The 2,617-nt window shown below is 34.4% G+C and overlaps 1 non-coding gene across 1 annotated transcript; it reads right to left on the bottom strand.

Annotated features, from left to right (window-relative positions):
• Positions 1-745: 745 nt before the first annotated feature.
• Positions 746-822, bottom strand: Trnak-uuu (transfer RNA lysine (anticodon UUU)). The gene has a single exon. It is a non-coding gene; the product is annotated as a tRNA-Lys (tRNA).
• Between the last annotated feature and the right edge of the window lie 1,795 nt (positions 823-2,617).

The following is a 2,617-nucleotide window of genomic DNA, read 5'->3' as shown; positions in this document are numbered from 1 at the left end:
AAAAGAACGTTCATTTGTTGCTAAATTTATTCAAAAGTAAAAACAAATTAAATCATTGGCAGTATTAAATCATAAAAAAACTTGTAACCTTGCAAATCTGCAGAAAACAACAAAATACGAAGAGGTGTAGTCACCGTATATGAATATCACCTTGAAACTGTCTCGCCGTAATTTACCGGACCTAATACCCGTCTTTTGTAACTAAAACACGACGTGTTTGCTATGCATTCTCATACACCATTGTTGGTACCTCTCTTGTACATATGCCTATAAAGTAACATTCGAAAGCCAACATGATTAATATTGCCAATATTATATGCAAATAATAGTTACGTTCAGCGGTTATAATTTTCACCACCTCTGTTCAATCGAACATTTTCTCCATCAGCTTATGTCCAGCTGACATTTACCTGTTGACTCTTTGGCTTATTTTCGCATATTTTCCATCCATTCAGAAAGCAAAATAATTCTTGTAGATGATTTTAAGCATCATTATAATTTCATTCAGGCAATTAAGGGTAAGATGATGTTAGGTTACATATTGCAAGGATTGCAAGATGTATATTGCCGAAAGGGCAGTCTCAATCAACCCAATCTGACTAAAGTTCTTTTTGTATATTTGGATTTCTGATATTGTTATTTTTATTTTCGCAAATCTATTTTTATTTGAACCAATCAGACGTCTCGTTTCAACAAGCATCTGGCTGAACCATCAAACGTCGAATGTCACAGGGTAAGAAAAATGTGCAGTCAGTCCGGGGCTCGAACCCGGGACCCCTCGCTTAAAGAACGAGTGCTCTACCGACTGAGCTATACGGCTGCCTGACACATAAAAATTATTTTCCCCTTGCGTGACCAAGTCCATACCGTGACATATGATACCTCTCAAAACACGAAGGCGCAGTCATGATGTAGTCATCATAATAAACATGAAAACCCCAGGCTAAATATAGATTTTTTCTACTTTCATTTTCAAAATGTTGAAAGGAAGTCTCTGATTGGCTATTTGGAGGGCCGTCAGAATGAGTATATTAATAGCACGACTTCAGATCCAAGTACATCTGAATAAGTTATATTTAGCCAATAAGCAATTATTTACTTTCAGCATGGATCATTTAAACAGACAGATATTCCAACAACCACGTTGTTTGATAAATTCATTAAAGTGCGGAGTCCTAGAAGTGGAAAAAGATGTACTGGATGAAGTTTCAAAAATAAAGGAACGTCTTGTAATTGTAGCAATAGTAGGGTTATACAGAACTGGTAAATCATTTCTAATGAATCGACTAGCACAGTCAGAAACAGGTAATAATCAATTAGGTAGTAACACAGCCATAATTATGTTATAATTATTTGTTTCATATTTGTCCATTATTTCAAAAAAAGATGTTATTCAGGTCAAAACGAATGTTGCCAGGTCAGCAGAATGAAAACAGATGACAACTGGTATTTAAAATCAATAAAAATGTATATCTTTAAAGACATTCTTAAGAAACGTAGAATTTAACCAAGCAAAATGAAAGCACCCTGTTTGACAGAGTTTGTCCAAGTATTGAAATACGCAACACCTCTCGCGCTATCTAGCACTGGTTTTACGTAAAGCAAAATGAACTCGATTTCTAAATGGTCACAACTTTATTATCATTTACTTAGATACGGCTTTCTCAAAACGAAATATAATGCTAGATGTATAATCAAGCAACACCTTCAATTGTAAATGAATCTAGATAAAAGATTCTACCCTAAACCTTGACATTGAGTTACCTTTTTTAGAGTATACAAAAACACAATTTCCTTGTAATCGAACTTAAAATAGCTCAAAGACTTTCTGCGAAAATCTGAGAATACGGAGAATACGTAATTTTCCAAATTGTGTAAATTCAATCTCTAATTAGTTGAATATTTACTAAATGAGAAACGATATAGAGAGACATTTAAAACCCATGTTTCCTCTACACGAGTTACTGACCAAGGGGTATAACAGGAACGAATCTCATCTACAATGGCAATACATGCTTAAGCCTTTTTACAATGATATTTCATTTAGGTAAAGTTATATGCTCGTCTGAGTAAACTGTAAATATGAAATGTTTTATTGCATTGTACATCATTTAATTCAATGTTTTAACTGTTTAAATATCATGTTTGATTCTTTCTGTTCCTTCATGTAACTCTTTTATCCATATTTAAGTACATTACCTTCTGACTGTTGCGGGACTTGTAATTTCGTTGCAATGTATCTTATCTCATTTTAAGTAGGTATACATAATAATGGGCTTGTCAGCTGATTTAGGGCCACTTTTCTATAAGACTTCAAGGGGATATAAGGGTTAATTTATGAGCAGATATCAACATGACACCCTGTCATATCTCAAAGAATTAAGTAACCACAGAAACTGTTATGTTGAAATTATATAACATTGAAACCTTAACAAAGATTTAAGAATGCAGTGTGTTTATTATGTCTCCCCCCTCTGGGGGAGACATATTGTTTTTGCCCTGTCCGTCCGTACGTCACACTTCATTTCCGAGCAATAACTTGAGAACCATTTGACCTAGAACCTTCAAACTTCATAGGGTTGTAGGGCTGCTGGAGTAGACGACCCCTATTGTTTTT

This window comes from Mercenaria mercenaria, unplaced genomic scaffold, assembly GCF_021730395.1.
Source record: "Mercenaria mercenaria strain notata unplaced genomic scaffold, MADL_Memer_1 contig_1976, whole genome shotgun sequence".
In the NCBI taxonomy this organism is placed as follows: domain Eukaryota; kingdom Metazoa; phylum Mollusca; class Bivalvia; order Venerida; family Veneridae; genus Mercenaria; species Mercenaria mercenaria.
The sequence above is the reverse complement of the archived record's forward strand: the minus strand, read 5'-3'. Positions and strand labels throughout refer to the sequence as shown.